At 58.5% G+C, this 22,580-nt stretch overlaps 1 protein-coding gene across 3 annotated transcripts in view; it reads right to left on the bottom strand.

Annotated features, from left to right (window-relative positions):
• MCF2 (MCF.2 cell line derived transforming sequence) overlaps positions 1-22,580 on the bottom strand; it is a 1,935,885-nt gene that overhangs the window by 1,093,701 nt on the left and 819,604 nt on the right. The gene's annotated exons all lie outside the window — the stretch shown is intronic.

The raw sequence follows: 22,580 nt of genomic DNA on the forward strand, positions 1-22,580 counted from the left end.
TAACGTGCATATCAGGGGTACGCGTGAAGTTATACACGCGATTAGCCAGGGTACGTGTATTACAGGGGTACGCGGGAAGTTCTACACGCGATTGGCCAGGGTACGTGTATTACAGGGGTACGCGTGAAGTTTCACACGCGATTAGCCAGGGCACGTGTATCACAGGGGTACGCGGGAATTATCACACGCGATTTGGCTGGGTACGTGTATTACAGGGGTACACGGGAAGTTTTACACGCGATTCGGCTGGGTACGTGTATTACAGGGGTGCGCGGGAATTCTCACATGCGATTTGGCCAGGTATGTGTATTACAGGGGTGCGCGGGAATTATCACACGCGATTTGGCTTGGTACGTGTATTACAGGGGTGCGTGGGGAGTTACACACGCGATTAGGCTGGGTTGGTCCTCACAGGTGTTCCCTGTACACCCTCCACGGACCCTGCAGGCAGCCCACAAAACAGGGGACTACCCTGCACACCTGCTCATGTCCCCCTGCACCCCCACCCCCCAGCAGTGCAGGGGCAGCCTCCACCAGGCCCCCACCCATGTCTCTCACCACCCCCACCCCCCAGCAGTGCAGGGGCACCCTCCACCAGGCCCCCACTCATGTCTCCCACCACCCCCACCCCCCAGCATCCAGGGGCACCCTCCACCAGGCCCCCACCCATGTCTCCCACCACCCCCACCCCCCAGCCACCAGGGGCACCCTCCACCAGGCCCCCACTCATGTCTCCCACCACCCCCACCCCCCAGCAGTGCAGTTGCACCCTCCACCAGGCCCCCACTCATGTCTCCCACCACCCCCACCCCCCAGCATCCAGGGGCACCCTCCACCAGGCCCCCACCCATGTCTCCCACCACCCCCACCCCCCAGCCACCAGGGGCACCCTCCACCAGGCCCCCACTCATGTCTCCCACCACCCCCACCCCCCAGCATCCAGGGGCACCCTCCACCAGGCCCCCACCCATGTCTCCCACCCCCCCACCCCCCAGCAGTGCAGGGGCAGCCTCCACCAGGCCCCCACTCATGTCTACCACCACCCCACCCCCCAGCAGTGCAGGGGCACCATCCACCAGGCCCCCACCCATGTCTCCCACCACCCCCACCCCCCAGCCACCAGGGGCACCCTCCACCAGGCCCCCACTCATGTCTCCCACCACCCCCATCCCACAGCCACCAGGGGCAGCCTCCACCAGGCCCCCACTCATGTCCAACTCATGTCTCCCACCACCCCCACCCCCCCCCCGCAGTGCAGGGGCACCCTCCACCAGGCCCCCACTCATGTCTCCCACCACCCCCACCCCCCAGCAGTGCAGGGGCACCCTCCACCAGGCCCCCACTCATGTCTCCCACCACCCCCACCCCCCAGCAGTGCAGGGGCAGCCTCCACCAGGCCCCCACTCATGTCCCCTATCACCCCCACCCCCCCGCCACCAGGGGCACCCTCCACCAGGCCCCCATCCATGTCTCCCACCCCCCCCCCACCCCCCCGCAGTGCAGGGGCAGCCTCCACCAGGCCCCCACCCATGTCTCCCACCACCCCCACCCCCCAGCCACCAGGGGCACCCTCCACCAGGCCCCCACTCATGTCCCCTATCACCCCCACCCCCCCGCCACCAGGGGCACCCTCCACCAGGCCCCCATCCATGTCTCCCACCACCCCCACCCCCCAGCAGTTCAGGGGCAGCCTCCACCAGGCCCCCACCCATGTCTCCCACCACCCCCACCCCCCAGCCACCAGGGGCACCCTCCACCAGGCCCCCACCCATGTCTCCCACCACCCCCACCCCCCAGCCACCAGGGGCACCCTCCACCAGGCCCCCACTCATGTCTCCCACCACCCCCACCCCCCAGCCACCAGGGGCACCCTCCACCAGGCCCCCACTCATGTCCCCTATCACCCCCACCCCCCGCCACCAGGGGCACCCTCCACCAGGCCCCCATCCATGTCTCCCACCACCCCCACCCGCTAGCAGTTCAGGGGCAGCCTCCACCAGGCCCCCACCCATGTCTACCACCACCCCCACCCCCCAGCCACCAGGGGCACCCTCCACCAGGCCCCCACTCATGTCCCCTATCACCCCCGCCACCAGGGGCACCCTCCACCAGGCCCCCATCCATGTCTCCCACCACCCCCACCCCCTAGCAGTTCAGGGGCAGCCTCCACCAGGCCCCCACCCATGTCTCCCACCACCCCCACCCCCCAGCCACCAGGGGCACCCTCCACCAGGCCCCCACTCATGTCTCCCACCACCCCCACCCCCCAGCAGTGCAGTGGCACCCTCCACCAGGCCCCCACTCATGTCCCCTATCACCCCACCCCCCCCGCCACCAGGGGCACCCTCCACCAGGCCCCCACTCATGTCTCCCACCACCCCCACCCCCCAGCAGTGCAGGAGCACCCTCCACCAGGCCCCCACTCATGTCTCCCACACCCCCACCCCCCAGCAGTGCAGGGGCAGCCTCCACCAGGCCCCCACTCATGTCTACCACCACCCCCACCCCCCAGCCACCAGGGGCAGCCTCCACCAGGCCCCCACTCATGTCTCCCACCACCCCCAGCCCCCAGCCACCAGGGGCACCCTCCACCAGGCCCCCATCCATGTCTCCCACCACCCCCACCCCCCAGCAGTGCAGGGGCACCCTCCACCAGGCCCCCACTCATGTCTACCACCCCTCCACCCCCCAGACACCAGGGGCACCCTCCACCAGGCCCCCACTCATGTCTCCCACCACCCCCCAGCCACCAGGGGCACCCTCCACCAGGCCCCCACTCATGTCTCCCACCACCCCCACCCCCCAGCAGTGCAGGGGCAGCCTCCACCAGGCCCCCACCCATGTCTCCCACCACCCCCACCCCCCAGCCACCAGGGGCACCCTCCACCAGGCCCCCATTCATGTCCCCTATCACCCCCACCCCCCCGCCACCAGGGGCACCCTCCACCAGGCCCCCACTCATGTCTCCCACCACCCCCACCCCCCAGCCACCAGGGGCACCCTCCACCAGGCCCCCACTCATGTCTCCCACCACCCCCACCCCCCAGCAGTGCAGGGGCAGCCTCCACCAGGCCCCCACCCATGTCTCCCACCACCAGGGGCACCCTCCACCAGGCCCCCATTCATGTCCCCTATCACCCCCACCCCCCCGCCACCAGGGGCACCCTCCACCAGGCCCCCATCCATGTCTCCCACCACCCCCACCCCCCAGCAGTGCAGGGGCACCCTCCACCAGGCCCCCACCCATGTCTCCCACCACCCCCCAGCCACCAGGGGCACCCTCCACCAGGCCCCCACCCATGTCTCCCACCACCCCCACCCCCCCGCCACCATGGGCACCCTCCACCAGGCCCCCACTCATGTCCCCTATCACAACCACCCCACCGCCACCAGGGGCAGCCTCCACCAGGCCCCCACTCATGTCTCCCACCACCCCCACCCCCCAGGGGCACCCTCCACCAGGCCCCCACTCATGTCTACCCCCACCCCCACCCCCCAGCAGTGCAGGGGCACCCTCCACCAGGCCCCCACTCATGTCCCCTATCACCCCCACCCCCCCGCCACCAGGGGCACCCTCCACCAGGCCCCCACTCATGTCTCCCACCACCCCCACCCCCCAGCAGTGCAGGGGCAGCCTCCACCAGGCCCCCACTCATGTCTCCCACCACCCCCTCCCCCCAGCAGTGCAGGGGCACCCTCCACCAGGCCCCCACTCATGTCTCCCACCACCCCCACCCCCCAGCAGTGCAGGGGCAGCCTCCACCAGGCCCCCACTCATGTCTACCACCACCCCCACCCCCCAGCCACCAGGGGCAGCCTCCACCAGGCCCCCACTCATGTCTCCCACCACCCCCACCCCCCAGCAGTGCAGGGGCACCCTCCACCAGGCCCCCACTCATGTCACCCACCACCCCCACCCCCCAGCAGTGCAGGGGCACCCTCCACCAGGCCCCCACTCATGTCCCCCTGCCCACAGGCCCTGACAATCCTCAAGCATGTGCCTCATGGCCAGCCACCACAGCCCAAAGACACAACCAAGTATTACATGTGCCCATGATACTACTCCAATGGAAACAATGTAAATCAACACATGTGTCTCACACACACACAATGGTTGCAAGGGAACCTGAAAACCCATATCATGACATGCATGAAAACAATGAGATGAAACCACACATGGAAAAATGAAAAAATAAAAATAATGTATTAAAAACAACAGCAATGGCTATCAAAATCAACCAAAATACACAAGTAAAATAATTTAAAAATCAAGCAGGCTGTCTCTTTTCAAAATGAAATCAATAAATGACAATACGAAAAAATATCTTCCAAAGTTCAAGTCCATGAAAAGTAAATGAAGGTAAAAAAGAAATAGAAAACCATTGCTCCATGGCAAAAAATATTAATAGTCCAAAAAATATCCAAATCCAAAGTCCAACTATGTACAAAGTATTCAGGGTCCATCATCCCAAGAGAAGAAATGAAACCTACCAAAAAACCTATCTAAAATGGAACTATATACAAAAGGTGGAGCAGTGTCCGTCGACTCCAAAGAAAAATAAACTGCAAAGGAAACCTATCACTAAATAACTATATACAATGGCGGCGGGCCAGTCCAGCGGCTCACTTAGTGGTGTTCAGGGCCAGGGCATCATCGAACTCCTCGTCTATGTCCTGGAGGCGGTCCTGTTCCATGGCCCCGAGGGTCCGCAGGGACGCCGACATGTTCACCTCCAACTCCCTGCGGATTGCCTCGAGGCACTCGGCCCGCCTCAGGGCCCTCCGCATGGAGTTCTCCGCCCTGACCATCGTGAGCCGCGCCTCTTCTGCCTGCCGCCGCTCCGCATCTATGGCGTGGCCCAACTGCTGCCACACGGAAGACACTTCCCGTCCAGGGTCCTCCTGCCCTCCGGCCGATGCCTGCCCCTCCGATGTTGAAGGCCCCGAGCTATCGTGGCTCCCACCTACAGCCTCCTGCTGCTGCAGCTGCTTCTGTCCATGTGCCCTGTCCGATGGTGCCTGCACATCCTCCTCCAGCTGGTGTGCAGTCGTTGACGTGGCCACCCCTGCTGGATGTCCGACTCCCGACTGTGGCAGGGATCTGTTGTCCACCAGCCTGGCCGCACGGTCGGAGGCAGCTCCACAGGGCACCCAGGTGACACATGGGTGGGAAGATGGCATGGAGGACGACTGGGGCATAGGGGGTTCTGTGGAGAAGGGGGTCGGAACAAGGTCCAGGAAACGAGGAATCCAGCCCTGGTGAGCTGTCCCAGTGGGTCAACGCGGTCAACGAGCCATGCGAGAAGACGTGCAGACTCATCATGAAAAAACTGCAGGTCAGCTCGCATGGCCCGTTGATGCAACGCCACCCCACCCTGGACAGGCACAACCTGGTGCAGGATAGCCACATCCGCAGGGAGTGGAAGGCCAGGTGTCGTAAGCCAATCCTCTCCCTGAGAACGGGTCTGGAGGTAGGCATCCCCGCTGGTGCAAGATGATGCAGTGACAGGAGCAGGGACAGGATTGCACACAGACACCTCCGCGGCGGCCTGTGCTGCCTCCTGTCCCTGATCCTGCACTGCACCACTAGCACCAGTGGAATCCCCACCTCCAGACCCCGCCACTGTCGCTTGCACGGCCTCCTCCTCCACCAAACCCCCCACCAACCTGGATGACTCCGTGCCATCTTCCCCCGTTGGGCCCTGTGGGGTCCCAGCTGCCCCTTCTGCTGCCGAGGAGTCCAACTCCAACCTCCGCCTCTTGGACCTCCCCTCGGCAGCTGCGGCTTGGGACGCGGCACCGGACTCTTCACTCCCCGACGAGATCACAACCTGGGAGGGGATCCGGGCCTTGCGTCTCCGGCTGGTGGTGCGACCCCTGCCGCTGTGCTCCACAGCACCTTCTCCGCCCTCTTCATCAGTTGACGCTGCAGACAGGGAGAAAGAAAACACAGGCATCAGGGCACTGTAAAATGGACTCATACACACATGACAGTTATACATGAGTGGCATTGGTAAACCTCAGACATGGCATCACAATCCCCAACACACATGTCATTTCAACTTGCACACATGAGCCATACCACAGCCATAATGCAACAGCCAGCACCATCCATTCACATGCAACAGCATGAGCAGCCAAAGGTCATCCACACATCACATGCAACATAGGGAGTACACTACACATGCACACACAACACCAAACTTGCATGCATGTGTACACCTCCGCCAACTGTCGCAGTGTTTTGATCGACATCCATGTCACACCTGACAATCATTCCTCCACATCCTGTGCCATGCAAGGCCACACACACAAGCACCATCCATGTGTCACACATGTGACCCCTCGCATGTGTCACCCTCACGGCCCTGTACACCTCCCCTACTTGGCCACATAAAAATACATGTTCAACCTGCACACTCCTGGCACACCACCACACGCACATCCTACAATCAGTATGCATGTACACTTACTGCTCGACTCCAGACGGGTCTGCTTCTCAAGGACCTGGATGTGGAGCGCTGGGGATATGCGTTCCAGGACCCTCATCTGATCTTCCGACAAGTGGCCCCGGCGCCCCTTAGCATCCGCTGCCTTCAGGAGGCGCCGGGCCTTGTTGAGGGTCCTGGACCTGAAGTCCTCCCAGCGCTTCCTGACACGTTCGTAGTTGCGGACTGCCACCTCCTCCGCGTTGATGGCAGTCACGATGTCCATCCAGATCCGAGTCCGTCCTTCCTTGTCGGCGCGCAACCTTCCGAAGAGGGCATCATACTGCCCCAGGACATGCTCCACCAGGAGACCAACTTCGGTGGCAGTGAAGCTGGTGCCCCTCTGCCTCCTTGGCCGGGGGTTGCCACTGGTGCCAGATGTTGCAGTGCCCGACATGGCAACCCCAGAGGCAGGAGTGGGTGGGCAACTGGGTCCTGGGGCTGGGCTGTGGGGCGATGGAAAATCAGTCGGGAGTCTTCGGTTCCAGCAGGGGTGGTCACAGCAACAGCACCCCTGACTGATGTGCAGGCAGCAAATGGCAGGGCACGTGGACAGCAGGCAGTCAGGCAGCAGCAGATGGCAGGTGGGAGCGTGCTCAGGGCTCTGGGGGGCAGTAATTTGGCCTTCTAGGCAGGAGCGTGGTCGTCCGTGTGTGAACGCGTGGCCAGCTTGATACGGAGTGATTTGGCACGTGAAAATCCAACACGTCTGCATGTAATTCGAGGAAAGGCCCTTAGCGCGTAAACGCATCGCCAGCGTATGCGCGTCTATGAAGTCACGTGCACGTTGAATTGGGCACACGTTTGAAAATGTTGCGTGTGAAAAAAATGAAAGACACGTCCGAGTGTCAAAGCGTGTAATTGGTGGGAATGGGCCTAGCGCGTACACGCGGCAGTGTCAAAGCGTGTAATTGGTGAAAATGGACCTACACGCAGAAGTGACAGAGCGTGTAATTGGTGGAAATGGCCCTACACGCAGAAGTGACAAAGCGTGTAATTGGTGGAAATGGCCCTACACGCAGAAGTGACAAAGCGTGTAATTGGTGGAAATGGCCCTAGCGCGTACACGCCACGTAAGTGACGCTGGACGTGTGGGCCTGCATAAAAGGTACGTGTAGAACACCATTTCCTTGTACGTGCTTTTCGTGGAGAGCGAGTGGGTGAATTCTGTACTTCTTGTCGTTTCACACGCGATTTACTTCACGGCGTTTCAAGTTCGTATTCCCTGTTACCTCTGACAGCTTTTTCTCTTTTTTCTCTTTTACTGGTTTACCTGGGCCTGTTCCCTCAAACAGTGTTCCCTTCTACTGTTGTCCTGTCTCCTCAGACAGCGGACAAATCTTCTTTTGGCGGGGGTGTTGCCAACCAAACGCGCTCCTTTTTCACGCTCTTTTACCTGGCAGACGGTGAGTCACGCACGTATCTAACATCTGTGCTTGCCCCGTGTGTAGCCTACCCCTTCAGAGGTCATTCTAGGCTGCGTGTGACACGCATACGTTCATTCTTGTGTTACTGGGTGCCACAGCGTAGTGCAGGTTTTTCTTTCTGCACACGTGGTCTAGGAGGGGTTGCGTGCACGTCATCTCCCTTTTTTGGGGCTCCTGTGCGTAGCGTGACGCGTCATCTTTCCCCAGGGGTTACATTCAGCCTTGCTAGAGCACTAGGGTACAATTACCATCTGGTACCCAACCCCTTTGACCCCCAATTGCCCAGGACAATAGTTTACAGCCACTCCCATACGCACATTAACATCAGTGCCATGGCTGGGAGGCGAGGATTCCGTAAGGGTGGCAAAGGTGGAAGAGCCACAAGTGGTGGCCGTGGTGGATCCGGTAGGGGACGTGGTTGTTACTTGCAGGGTGAGCCTGTCCCCCCATGTGTGGAGGACCAGTCTAGGGCACCCATAATCCCCCCCCCTCCCGTTGAGGCTGATGTGGCTGACACCATCCATGCTCAGCCCTTGTTGGACCAGCCCATTGTGGCACCAGACCTGGCTGACTCCATGGCTGACTTCCAGGTCAGCAGGCCTATGACACGTGCGCTGGTGCACGTTGATGTCATCATGCCACGTGCATCTGGGGCAGCAAGGTCATCTGCTGCCCCAAGTAGGCAGGGCGGAGAGGCTGCAGGGGCAGCTGCGGCTCCATCCACCCCAGCTCTCGCACACCCAGCCAGGACAGTGTCGGTCCTAGTCCATCCTGCTGACATTCCCCCTGACACCATTACACTTGAGCCAATGCCTGCACCAACTCCCATGCTGAGTGTGCAATCCCACACTCCTGATACAGAGTCCACCAGGGCTCCTGCCCCTAGTGTCCAGAGCGGCGCAGGACACTCAGGATCACCACCACCTTCCAAGCGGAAGAGGAAGAGTGCTCGTCCGGCACAGGCTGATGCCCCAGACACGGCTACACAGTCCGGCCCGTCGAGGAAGCCCAGCTTCACGGATGACGAACTGAATGCACTTGTCGAGTATGTGTCCGCACATGATAACGAGATGGTCATTGTTGCAGGATCCAAGACCACACCTGCACAACGCCAGGCACACTGGCAGACCGTTGCGGACATCGTAAGTGCCCTTGGAATCGCGAGGCGCACAGCCAATGATTGCTATAAGCGCTGGAATGACCTAAAGTGCAGGGCAAAGAGTAAGCTGGCCTCAAGTCATGCCGCAACTCTAGTGACTGGAGGTGGGTCTCCAGTAGTAGACATGGAACTCACTCCACATGAGTCAGTCGCTGGGACCTACGTCACGGAGGAACAGATCCAAGGCGTGGGAGATCTGCCTGATTACGAGGCATTGTCCGGTGAGTGCACATGCATGTGTGTGTCATCCATGTGCATGGTGTGTGTGTGAGGGCTTCTGTTTGTGTGCCAGGTGAGAGTGTGTGCGCCTGAGTCGTATGGGTCAGCCATGTGCTTCATGCAATACATCCTGCGCAGCTGCATTTGGCCATAGCAGTATCCCTTCTGCCAACAGTAGACATCTAGCCCAACTGCACGCCAGTTGCCCTTGAAGTGTCACCTTGCCACAACATTGTTGCTTATTTTTCTCTGTTCATTCAGGCAGATTGTTTGCATTCCACCACTTTTACTAGGCATTTCGCAGTCCTCTAGTCACATGTCTGACATGGCTATGGTAAAGTGGAGTGACTTTGTTACCTGGATATCATTGGTTCACACATGTCCCTGTGCAATTGGACCATTTTGGACTGGCAGCTCCAGGTGAAAAATCTGACCTGTTTGAATTAGAAAAGCTATTACATGCGGGAACTGGACTGAATGAATAGGTGCTGCCCTCCTCTCCATCTTCACTCAATAGCAATGGTACATGCCATCTGTGTGATGGCATGTGTGTTTCACCTGGCAATCACAGGCCAATGTGTGATGCCACTGCCAGGCAGCATGCAGAACATGTGTTCATCTTCCATCTTGGTGTCATCAGTGTGTGCCATTTGCCTGCCCTTCATATGCAGTGAGGGTGCATGCATGGGAGGGTTTTAGTCATGTGGGACATGTGTCAATCAAGTACTGGTTCTCTTGCTTCTCAGCCCTCATTGTGTGCCATGGTGCTAATGCCTGTTTCCATTTCTTTGTTTTCATGTCTTTGCAGGGGAAGACGCACCTGATACTGCTGGGGTTGTGGAGATGGTGCAGACCCAGGAGGGGTCCGAGGGCCGACCAACCACCAGTGAGGGACGTGGTGTGGTGGTGGGTGAGAACCCACAAGTGCTGCAGGTCGTGCTCTCAAGGGGTGTCTCTGGCTGCACCTCCCCCGAGCTGTACTCAGGTGTTGATTCGGATGATGAGACCTACGTGCCGTCGCAGGTGAGTGTTCCAGGGAGGGATTCTGTTCTGTCCCACCCACCTGCACCAGGGTCAGAACCCTCAATGGGGATGTCAGTGTTGGCAGCTACGCCTTTGGTGGTTACGGATGCAGGGTCACACTCCGCGACATCTGATCCTGTTCCTGGGCCAGCAGATCAGAGGGGGAATGCAGTCCTGCAGCCTCAGGCAGTGCCGGCACAGCAAGGTGCAGTTCGCCTTGCCCCAGACAGGTGTGGTACCCGCCGACGTGGTGGCCGTACGCCACCTGGCAATACCGCATGGGAGCAATCCATTTACGGTATGGCAACCCAACAGGCAGCATCATCCGAGATGATGGCTCAGGCCATGGATAGGGTGGCCACTTCCATTGTCCCCCCTGAAAGGCTGATGGAGCGACTACAGCAGGCAACCGACTCCATCTGCCAGTCACACAGGGAGGACATGTTGGCGTCCAACAGGGACAGGCGGGCGGTACTGGCGACTCTGCAGGAGGCCATCTCCATAGAGTCCCAGGGCCACAGGGAAGCCCTGAGGCAGGAGCTCCTTCACCTCAGGACGACTCTTGTTGAGCTTGAGGCTTCAACACACCAAAGGACAGAACAGCAGCTGGAGCGTCTCACCCGTACGCTCTCAGCTGAGATGCAGGCAACGAGGGCGGAGGTCCAGGCATCCCGTGAGTTGTTGCATGGGGACCTCCGCACACTCATCCTCCAGAACGAGACCTACCACACCCGCATGCTTGCAGCCATGGAGGAGCAGACTAAGGCCTTGCGTGGGCTGCCTCCCATAGTGCAACCACCTCCGGATGCAGCTGCACAGGGTGATAATAGCGACAGCAGTGATACTCCCACAATAGGGTAGCCGTGTGGGCCATGAGCCCATGGAGGTGTTTTTTTTCCCAGGATCCACACAGGTGGGTTTTGGTGTGCACCCTGTCCTCGGACCTCCTGGGTGGCCTCCCCAACCCCCCCGGGCCCATCAATGGCCATTTTTGATTTCTTTTTATTTTTATTTTTATTTTTCCCAATTTTTTTGGGACAATTTGTTGCCTTCCGTGGTTCCTGTGGGCATACACTGCATTGTGGCTGGGCACATGCAGGCTTGTCGTGTATTTGGTTCAGATGCTTGGGTTTGAGTCACACACACCCCTCCTGCTTCCCGTTTCCATGGGCTTGCAAAAGGGTGCCCAAGTGACATTGACGTACATGGTGACATTGGACTCCCACTACATGTGTGGGTAGTCTAGTCAATACTGTGTATACATTCCTAGTGCATATTGCTGTTGTGTTATACACTGCATGTTGCATTGATGTGTAACTCATCATCTGTGTCTACCTCCCAATTTGCAGGTCCCTTCCTCATGTCTACACAAGGCCCTCTAGTTTGGAGATGGGGTCCATGTTGGCAGCAGTGCACCTACAACTCTACATGGCGCCAACACTGCACAGTTGGTAGTGGTGGGAGTGCAGGCATTTCCAGGTGGTGAGACTACTAATTTATTACATTTGTGATGTCATGTTAATGGTAGTACCTGCTCAAGTTTGTTGTTGGTCCTGCATTACTGTGAGCATTTCAGGTGTTGCAAGTTTCAATTAGGGACACTGTACATTGTGACACTAGTGTCATGTTGTGGGGATTACTTTGTTTACCTGCAAATAGCATGACATGGCACGGTGTGTCGTGTGGCGGTGCTGGGGATGGGTTGGCTGACATGGCACTGTCCTCTTGTTGCATTTTGCAAGTGGGTATTCATTTTAGCTGCTTGAATGTGTTTCTTCACAAAACTGCATTGGTGGTGTCTGTGTGGGTAGGGATGCACACATTGTAACACTTCCAGGTGAACAATCTCAGGCTGATATGGTTTTCACGGTTGATTCTCCAGACATTCAGGATCAGTGTCAGGTTGAGTCATCATTGATTGTCAGATGGAATGTGCCAGGGCAGTGTGCACTCCACAGGGGTGTGATTTCTATGTGAAGTAATTAGCCACTAGCTGTGTACGGGCTGCCTCCCCCGTGCCCTTTCCCCTCCCATGCGCAGCGGCTGTGCATGTGGTTGGGGATGTGGGGCCACCACCATGTCCACGGCCAGGCCCCGGCGTGTTGCAACGTTGTGCAGGACACATGCTGCCACTATGATCCTGCACACTACTGGGGGAGCGTACAACAGCTGCCCGCCAGAACGGTCAAGGGAACGATAGCGTGACTTTAGCACTCCGAATGTGCGCTCCACTATGCCCCGGGTTGTAATGTGGGCTGTGTTATGTCTTACCTGGGGTGGCGTGGTGGGGTTCCGAATTGGCGTCATCATGTGGGGGCTGAGAGGGTAGGCACTGTCCCCTCTGGAGGTGGTGATTGGTATCATTGGTGGGGTTGTGACCTTGCTCAGTATCTGACATGCATGCATGTGCAGTGGCATTCATACTCACCAAGCAGCCATGTATCGCCATGCCGCCCAGCTTCTAGGTCCCGGCTTAGGGTGGGCATTCGGTAAATGAAGCTGTCGTGGGTGGACCCGGGATAGTTGGCATATAGTGAGGTGATGATTCCCTTGGCATTACATACTACCTGCACGTTGATGGAATGCCAGTGCTTGCGGTTCCTATAGATGTGCTTTGATGCCCTGGGGGGACGTAGAGCCACATGGGTGCAGTCGATGGCACCTAGCACTTTGGGGAATCGTGCCACACCGTAAAAATCCAGGGCGGCAGCATGCCTTTCTGCAGGTGTTCTGGGCAGGTATATGTGCCTGCGGACTGATGGGCGTGCAGTGATGATGTTCAAGACCTGGTGTAGGCAGCGTGACTGGGTGGCCTGTGATACCCCACCCACTATGGCACTTGTCCGCTGAAATGATCCAGTGGCTAAGAAGTGCAGTACATTGAGGACCTTCTCCAGGGGGCTGAGTGCTTGGGAGCACAGGGTGGGTGATGTGAGGTCATCCTCCCACTCACTCACCAGGTCCAGTATTATGTGTGGTGGAAACCTGTACCTCCCATACACCTGGTCATCAGGCATCCCGAAAAGGCTGGTTCTGGGTGTGAATATTCTGGCCCTGACTATCCTCCTCCTCCTCCTTTGGTAGCCCACGCCCACTGCTGCTAGGAACGGTATGTTCATCCTGTGTCTGAGCTTGTTATTTTGTTAGCGCGCAAATTTATGCGTTGCGCGTGTTGTAGGCGAGCGTGTGACCCGCGCACCCCTGAAATCCAGTACCCAGTCCAATAGCGTGTGGAAATTCCCGCGCACCCCGGGATACAGGTGCGCTGACGTACTTGCGTGTGTAAGTGCCCGCGCACCCCTGAAATACACGTACATAGGCCAATCGCGTGTACGCGCACTTTTGTCCAATTACACGCGATGACACTCTGACGTGCTGTCCAATTACACGCGATGACACTCTGACGTGCAGTCTTTCCACGTGTGCTCTGTCATCACGTGCTGTGTGGGTAACACCCGTGCGGGTCACGTCACAGACGCGCATACGCGCTGAGGGCCTTTGGTCCAATAGAATCGCGTATGCGTGCTGACGCGCTTACGCGCTAAGGGCCTTTCCTCGAATTTCACGCTGATGTGCAGGATTTTCACGTGCCAAATCACTCCGTATCAAGCTGGCCACGCGAAAACACACGGAAGACCACGCTCCTGCCCAGAAGGCCGAATTACTGCCCCCCAGTGCCCCGAGCAGCCTCCCACGTGCCATCTGCTGCTGCCTGCCTGCCTGCTGCCACCGTGCCCTGCCATTTGGTGCCTGCACATCAGCCATCTGCAGGGGTCCAGTTGCTGTGTCCACCCCTGCTGGAACTGAAGACTCCCGACTGGGATTACATCGCTCCACAGCCCAGCCCCAGGACCCAGTTGCCCACCCACACCTGCCTCTGAGGTTGCCATGTCGGGCACTTCCACATCTGGCACCAGTGGCAACCCCAGGCCAGAGGGGCAGAGGGGCACCAGCTTCACTGCCACCGAAGTTGGTGTCCTGGTGGAGCATGTCCTGGGGCAGTATGATGCCCTCTTTGGATCGTCCCGCGCCAGCAAGGAAGGACGGGAGAGGATCTGGGCCGACTGTGTGGTTGCCATCAACGCGGAGGGGGTGGCAACCCGCGACGTCCAGAAGATCAAGAAGCGCTGGGAGGACTTGAGGTCCAGGACCCTCGTGAAGGCCCGGCTCCTCATGGAGGGGGGCCGGGGCCGCATGAGTTCCATCCAGATGAGGGTCCTGGAACGCATACGCCCAGCGCTCCACGCCCAGATCCTTGAGAGGGAGACCCGTCTGGAGTTGAGCGGTAAGTGTCCAAGCATTGCTGTGTGAGACAGGGCATGTTGCGGTGTGCTGGTTCTCTGATACTTGCCTGTATGTGTGACATAGGCCATGTATGTGTGCAGGGACATCATGGTAATGCATGTGCGACCAGTGATGTGTGAACCACATGGTTGTTGCATGTGTTTAAATGCCACATGGGGAGCCCTATGAAGATTTTAAACATTAGAGCATGCCAGTCTCTGTTCCTGGACATGGGTGGGGGTGAGGGATGGGTGCTGATGCCAGGTACATATATGGTAGCCATGTCTGTGTGCCTGACCTGCGTGTCTGTGACTTGTGCATGCCATGGATGCATGACACATGTGTGTGACAATGCACAGATTCACTGATGCAGCCTAGTTACCCTTGTATCCGCTGTGTTTGGGGTGTATGGGGTCAGATGGATGTGACTGAGGTGAAGTGTGTGCATGTGATAGGCATGACCCATGATGCATGTGAGTTCCATATCATTGTATGTTTCAAGAGTCCATTGGACATGTATGAAAATGTCCATGGCATGCACCATGCCTGTTACTGTGTGTGTTTTGCCTGGACTGACCCATGTGTTGTGGAGGGACATGATGGAGGTGTACTTTGACAGTGGTACTCATCTGCTATTGCTTCCTGTCTAGGGGACCATTGTACAGTACCCTGATGCTTGTGTTCTTTGTCTCCCTCTACGCAGCGGCTAGTGAAGAAGAGGGCGGAGACGGCGCTGTGGAGCAAGGCGGCGGGGATGCCCCCACGGCTGCACCGGAAGGGGTGGGTGAGCCCCCACAGGGGCCTGCTACGGTGGAAGACAGTGAGGAGCCATCCAGGTTGGTGGTTTCCACAGAGGAGGAGGAGGCCGCCACAGGGGCACACATGGGGCCTGGTGGGGGCATCCCTGCTGGTGCAAGTGGTGCAGTCCAGGGCCAGGGGCAGGAGGCAGCACAGGTCACCGTGGAGGGGCCTGTGCATGTCGCTGTCCCTGCCCCTGTGAGTGCACCACCATACACCAGCAGGGTTGCCCCGTCCCAGGTCCGTCCGCAGGTAGAGGGGATGTCCATGTCACCTTACTCTCCTCCACCTGCGGACGAGGGGACCCGTGTCCGTATGGAGAAGGACCCGATTGGGGTTGCGATGCGTGCGGGTGCAATTCGTGATGACGTGCGTGCTTCCCGGGAGGAGCACGCACATCATCACGAAGAGCACCGTGCCGACGTGGCCCAATTGGGATCTTCCATGTTCGGGGGTTTCCTGCATGTGTCGGCCAATCTGGCGGCCCTCTCCTCCTCTGTGGAGGCTATACGCCGGTCATTCTCCTTGCCGTCTTCCGGCCCAGATGCCACCAGGGCCCACTGTGGACCTGCCCTGACCTATGCAGCCAGCTCGGTGGGGATCCCATCCCTGCCACAGTCGGGAGTCGGAGGTCAAGCAGGGGTGGACACCACAGCAACTGTACCCCAGCAGATGGAGGATGTGCCGGCATCATCAGGCAGGGCACGTGCACGACGGCGTCGGTGGATTCCATCAGCCTGGATGTCGTTGTGCTGGCAGAGGCAGTTGCGTCGGAGGCAGCAGCAGAGTCAACGTGGGAGGCATCATGGCTCGGGGCCATCAACATCGGAGGGGCAGGCATCGGCCGGAGGGCAGGAGGACCCAGGACAGGAAGTGTCTTCCGTGTGGCTGCGGTTGGGCCAGCACATAGGTGCGGAGCGGCGGCGGGCGGAAGAGGAGCGGCTCACGATGGTCAGGGCGGAGAACTCCATACGGAGGGCCCTGAGGTGGGCCGAGTGCCTCGAGGCAATCCGCAGGGGGTTGGAGGAGCAGATGGCGTCGTCCCTGCGGACCCTCGGGGCCATGGAACAGGACCGCCTCCGGGACATAGACGAGGAGTTTGATGATGCCCTGGCCCGGAACACTACGGAGTGAGCCGCTGGACTTGCCCGCCGCCTTTGTATATAGTTCTTTAGTTTTAGGTTTCATTTGTTTATTCTTATGATTTGGAGTCGACGGACACAGCGCCACTTTTTGTATATAGTTGCATTTTTGTTAGGGTTTTTTGTAGGTTTCCTTTGTTCAGTTGGGCTCATGGACCCTTGGATATTTTGTACATAGTTCTTCATTGGATTGTTTTATTTTTTAATTTTTTATTTCTTCTCCATGGAGCAATGGTGTTTGGATTTTTCTTTTTTCTGTCGGATTGATTTCATTTTTAATGTGACTTTGAAGTACATTTTTTTTGGATTTGGTGTTTTTCATTTTTTGGGACGGACATGCACCTTTTCTTTTTTTCATTGGCATTGTAGTTTGTTTCATTTCATTTGCATTCATATTTTTTTAATACAATTTTGTTTTCATACTTCACTGTGTGGTATCATCTCATTGGTTTCATGCATGTCATGTTGGGTGTTTTCCAATTCATTTGCAACCATTGTGTGTGACAGACATGGGTTCATTTGCTTTATGTACGTTGGGGGTGTAACATGTAATTTCCATTTCCATGTGGGTGAATGGGTTACTTGGTAGGGCCTTTTGGCTGTGGAGGCTGACCATTACGCACATGGTTGGTGATTGTGAGGACCTGGGTGCAGGGGGACATGGGTGGGTGCCTGGTGGAGGCTGCCCCTGCACTGCTGGGGGGTGGGGGTGGTGGGAGACATGGGTGGGGGCCTGGTGGAGGCTGCCCCTGGTGGCAGGGGGGTGGGGGTGGTGGGAGACATGGGTGGGGGCCTGGTGGAGGGTGCCCCTGGTGGCTGGGGGGTGGGGGTGGTGGGAGACATGAGTGGGGGCCTGGTGGAGGCTTCCCCTGGTGGCTGGGGGGTGGGGGTGGTGGGAGACATGAGTGGGGGCCTGGTGGAGGCTGCCGCTGCACTGCTGGGGGGTGGGGGTGGTGGGGGACATGAGTGGGGGCCTGGTGGAGGCTGCCCCTGCACTGCTGGGGGGTGGGGGTGGTGGGAGACATGAGTGGGGGCCTGGTGGAGGCTGCCCCTGGTGGCTGGGGGGTGGGGGTGGTGGGAGACATGAGTGGGGGCCTGGTGGAGGCTGCCCCTGCACTGCTGGGGGGTGGGGGTGGTGGGAGACATGGGTGGGGGCCTGGTGGAGGCTGCCCCTGGTGGCTGGGGGGTGGGGGTGGTGGGAGACATGAGTGGGGGCCTGGTGGAGGCTGCCCCTGGTGGCTGGGGGGTGGGGGTGGTGGGAGACATGAGTGGGGGCCTGGTGGAGGCTGCCCCTGGTGGCTGGGGGGTGGGGGTGGTGGGAGACATGAGTGGGGGCCTGGTGGAGGGTGCCCCTGCACTGCTGGGGGGTGGGGGTGGTGGTAGACATGAGTGGGGGCCTGGTGGAGGCTGCCCCTGGTGGCTGGGGGGTGGGGGTGGTGGGAGACATGGGTGGGGGCCTGGTGGAGGGTGCCCCTGCACTGCTGGGGGGTGGGGGTGGTGGTAGACATGAGTGGGGGCCTGGTGGAGGCTGCCCCTGGTGGCTGGGGGGTGGGGGTGGTGGGAGACATGAGTGGGGGCCTGGTGGAGGGTGCCCCTGGATGCTGGGGGGTGGGGGTGGTGGGAGACATGAGTGGGGGCCTGGTGGAGGCTGCCCCTGGTGGCTGGGGGTGGGGGTGGTGGGAGACATGGGTGGGGGCCTGGTGGAGGGTGCCCCTGCACTGCTGGGGGGTGGGGGTGGTGGTAGACATGAGTGGGGGCCTGGTGGAGGCTGCCCCTGGTTGCTGGGGGGTGGGGGTGGTGGGAGACATGAGTGGGGGCCTGGTGGAGGCTGCCCCTGGTGGCTGGGGGGTGGGGGTGGTGGGAGACATGGGTGGGGGCCTGGTGGACGGTGCCCCTGCACTGCTGGGGGGTGGGGGTGGTGGGAGACATGAGTGGGGGCCTGGTGGTGGCTGCCCCTGGTGGCTGGGGGGTGGGGGTGGTGGGAGACATGGGTGGGGGCCTGGTGGAGGCTGCCCCTGCACTGCTGGGGGGTGGGGGTGGTGGGAGACATGAGTGGGGGCCTGGTGGAGGCTGCCCCTCCACTGCTGGGGGGTGGGGGTGGTGGGAGACATGAGTGGGGGCCTGGTGGAGGCTGCCCCTGGTGGCTGGGGGGTGGGGGTGGCGGGAGACATGGGTGGAGGCCTGGTGGAGGCTGCCCCTGGTGGCTGGGGGGTGGGGGTGGGGGTGGTGTGAGACATGGGTGGGGGCCTGGTGGAGGGTGCCCCTGCACTGCTGGGGGGTGGTGGTGGTGGTGGTAGACATGAGTGGGGGCCTGGTGGAGGGTGCCCCTGGTGGCTGGGGGGTGGGGGTGGTGGGAGACATGAGTGGGGGCCTGGTGGAGGCTGCCCCTGGTGGCTGGGGGGTGGGGGTGGTGGGAGACATGGGTGGGGGCCTGGTGGAGGGTGCCCCTGCACTGCTGAGGGGTGGGGGTGGTGGGAGACATGGGTGGGGGCCTGGTGGAGGCTGCCCCTGGTGGCTGGGGGTGGTGGGAGACATGAGTGGGGGCCTGGTGGAGGCTGCCCCTGGTGGCTGGGGGGTGGGGGTGGTGGGAGACATGAGTGGGGGCCTGGTGGAGGCTGCCCCTGCACTGCTGGGGGTGGGGGTGGTGGGAGACATGAGTGGGGGCCTGGTGGAGGCTGCCCCTGGTGGCTGGGGGGTGGGGGTGGTGGGAGACATGGGTGGGGGCCTGGTGGAGGGTGCCCCTGCACTGCTGGGGGGTGGGGGTGGTGGGAGACATGGGTGGGGGCCTGGTGGAGGCTGCCCCTGGTGGCTGGGGGTTGGGGGTGGTGGGAGACATGGGTGGGGGCCTGGAGGAGGGTGCCCCTGGTGGCTGGGGGGTGGGGGTGGTGAGAGACATGACTGGGGGCCTGGTGGAGGGTGCCCCTGGATGCTGGGGGGTGGGGGTGCTGGGTGACATGAGCAGGTGTGCAGGGTAGTCCCCTGTGGTGTGTGCTGCCTGCAGGGGCCGTGGAGGGTGTACAGGGAATACCTGGGAGCACACAGCCAAATCGCGTGTAGAATTTCCTGCGTACCCCTGTCATACACGTGCCCAGCCAAATCGCGTGTGGAACTTCCCGCGCACCCCTGGAATCCACGTACCCTGACAAATCGCATGTGGAACTTCCCGCGCACCCCTGAAATCCACGTACCCGGCCAAATCGCGTGTGGAACTTCCCGCGCACTCCTGAAATCCACGTACACGGCCAAATCGCGTGTGGAACTTCCCGCGCACCCCTGCAATCCACGTACCCTGACAAATCACGTGTGGAACTTCCCGCGCACCCCTGCAATCCACGTACCCTGACAAATCGCGTGTGGAACTTCCCGCAAACCCCTGGAATTCACATGCCCTGCCAATTCGCGTGTGAGACTTCCCGTGCACCCCTGAACTCCACGTACCCTGACAAATCGCGTGTGGAACTTCCCGCGCACCCCTGCAATCCACGTACCCTGACAAATCACGTGTGGAACTTCCCGCGCACCCCTGCAATCCACGTACCCTGACAAATCGCGTGTGGAACTTCCCGCAAACCCCTGGAATTCACATGCCCTGCCAAATCGCGTGTGAGACTTCCCGCGCACCCCTGAAATCCACGTACACGGCCAAATCGCATGTGGAACTTCCCGCGCACCCCTGAAATCCACGTACCCTGACAAATCACGTGTGGAACTTCCCGCGCACCCCTGAAATCCACGTTCCCGGCCAAATCGCGTGTGGAACTTCCCGCGCACCCCTGAAATCCACGTACACGGCCAATTCGCGTGTGGAACTTCCCGCGCACCCCTGAAATCCACGTACCCTGACAAATCGCGTGTGGAACTTCCCACGCACCCCTGCAATCCACGTACCCTGACAAATCGCATGTGGAACTTCCCGCGCACCCCTGCAATCCACATACCCTGACAAATCGCGTGTGGAACTTCCTGCGCACCCCTGCAATCCACGTACCCTGACAAATCGCGTGTGGAACTTCCCGCGCACCCCTGCAATCCACGTACCCTGACAAATCGCGTGTGGAACTTCCCCCAAACCCTTGGAACTCGCATGCCCTGCCAATTCGCGTGTGAGAGTTCCCGCGCACCCCGGTATACACGCACACGTATATTTTTGTCAGCGGGTATCCGTGTTTGTGGGTACCCCTTTGCACGTCATTTGTCATGGACGGCCACAGTATAGGACATTCATCATGGCTGTATGTAGGTGCTATTTGTTGGCGCACCTTTTGGCGCACATTTCTTACAGGCGCAGAGACGCTACCGCCTGCTTTCTTGTGGCGATCGTGTTTGTGCCTGTGCGCTGGTTTGAGCGTGCGCTCTTTTGCCCTATTCTATTCCATGAATACGTGTTGTAGGCGAGCGTGTGGGCGTTCCGCGCACTTGTACCCTGTACTTCCCCCGTGACGCCCACATTTTGGCAAGTTGTTCCCCATTCCGAGTGTTACGCCCCGTGTTCCGCCTAGTTTTGTTGCGTACGCCGCGCTATGTGCGATTTTCGATGTGGCCTGTGCGATTTTCGCTGTGACCTGGCGCACGCAGTTAGATGGCCTGTGCGCCAACGTGCGCCGCACACTTTTTTATCGCACATCCGATGGTTTTCTCGCGCACGGCCTTCCATGAATCGATGTGCGCTGCTTTTCGTGCGATTTTCGCACTTGCACTGCGATTTTCGCTATTCCACTGCGATTCGCACGTTTTGGGCCACTTGCATTCCATGAATCGGCCTGTTAATGTGATAAGTGTGATAAAAAGTAACTATATTAATTGTGACTGAAGACAACCTTGATTTGAATACCAGTATAACTTTTATAGGTAAAATCTATTTCTTTTTAATATTTTTGCTATTAATATAGCAAGGTATTTTGTTAGTTGGTATTCATGTGAAGATGTGTATATATCGATATTGTTTATTCTGTTTTTTTATTGTGCTTTATTCATTGTGTATGTTTGTTTTTTGATATGTGTAAAGTTTAAGTTACTTAAAACAAATCACATTAAATAAATAAATTAAACTAAATGATTTCCATCGTATTTAAATTCTTCAAGAGATCAAACCATACACCAGCGTGTAAATTAGCGTTTTCGAAAAATTGATCCAAAAATAACACCATAGAAAAGCCCACATAAAAATGAGCACATATACGCCATTTTCCCTAACAGCTAAATTTCAATTAAAGGCATGCAGCATGCATATTCAGATCTACACCGTTCCCTTCAATAAATCTGTGCCAATAATGTACTGCACCTCTTGAAAATTTCGCTCCATCTTTCAAGTTCTAAATACTGTTCCAGTATTGGAACTCTGGCTCTAGCGTGCAAGAACAGGAACCACCAGTAAACTCGCCCCTCTGCCAAGTTTCGGTCTAAGTGGGGTGCAGAAGCTAGAGGGCCTGGAACAACTCAGGTGACGACATGGAGTCGGGAGCTGGAGAAGAGCATGTACGAAAACAGGGATATGCATCTATGCACACATGCACAGTGTTATGCATGTTTGTGTAATGAGAGTGATGTGTATAAGTGTGTGAATGTCTGCATTTGAACAAGAATGCAGTGCAAATGTTCTGTGTGGGTGTGTGAATGAACGAGCAGTTGAATGGCGCATGATTGCTTGTGTAAATGGGTATGAATGTATGTGTTCAAGCCGAGGAGCAGGGCTTGGAAAGAAGTATTGAAGCAGCCAGCATGGACGTTTCTTTTCCGTGCCATGGCATCTTTTACTGGCATTATATGGGCAAAGCGAATTTGTTCCTACCTGGGGGGTGAGGAGGGGAGTGGGACTACAATGAGGCAGCCAGCATGGACGTTTCTTTATAGTGACATAGCATATTTTATGGGCAAAGTCAGCATGATTCATGTTCTTAAGTGGAATACTGGCCCTTGTTGGTGCAGGCAGTATGAACATGTTTTCTTACAACGGTATGCCATATTTTACTGGCATTCTTGGCAAAGCAAACAGGATTATGTCCTTAAGTGAGGATCTAGCATGGACTAGTTTCCTTATATT

This window comes from Ambystoma mexicanum, chromosome 5p (assembly GCF_040938575.1).
Source record: "Ambystoma mexicanum isolate Mex_15411 chromosome 5p, UKY_AmexF1_1, whole genome shotgun sequence".
Classification (NCBI taxonomy): Eukaryota; Metazoa; Chordata; class Amphibia; order Caudata; family Ambystomatidae; genus Ambystoma; species Ambystoma mexicanum.